Source organism: Cebus imitator, unplaced genomic scaffold (genome assembly GCF_001604975.1).
Source record: "Cebus imitator isolate Cc_AM_T3 unplaced genomic scaffold, Cebus_imitator-1.0 Scaffold76, whole genome shotgun sequence".
Classification (NCBI taxonomy): Eukaryota; Metazoa; Chordata; class Mammalia; order Primates; family Cebidae; genus Cebus; species Cebus imitator.
This window is the reverse complement of record NW_016107391.1, coordinates 1,196,097-1,196,424: the sequence shown is the minus strand read 5'-3', so window position 1 is coordinate 1,196,424 and position 328 is coordinate 1,196,097.

Below are 328 nucleotides of genomic sequence, written 5' to 3'. Positions count from 1 at the left end.
TGTTTTTGTTTTTTGCATGATAAGAAGTGTGGGACAGGCCAGGCACCGTGGTTCACCCTTGTAATCCCCAGTACTTTGGGAGGCCAAAGTGGGTGAATTGCTTGAGCTCAGGAGTTCGAAAACAGCCTGAGCAACATGGTGAAACCCTGTCTCTGCAATACAAAAATTAGCCGGATGTGGTGGCTTGCGCCTGTAGTCCCTCTAGTCTCAGCTCCTCAGCAGGCTGAGGTGGGAGGATTGAACCGGGGAGACTAGGGCTGCAATGAGCTGGGATTGCGCCACTGAACTCCAGCTTAGGCAACAGACTGAGACCCTGACAAAAAAAAAA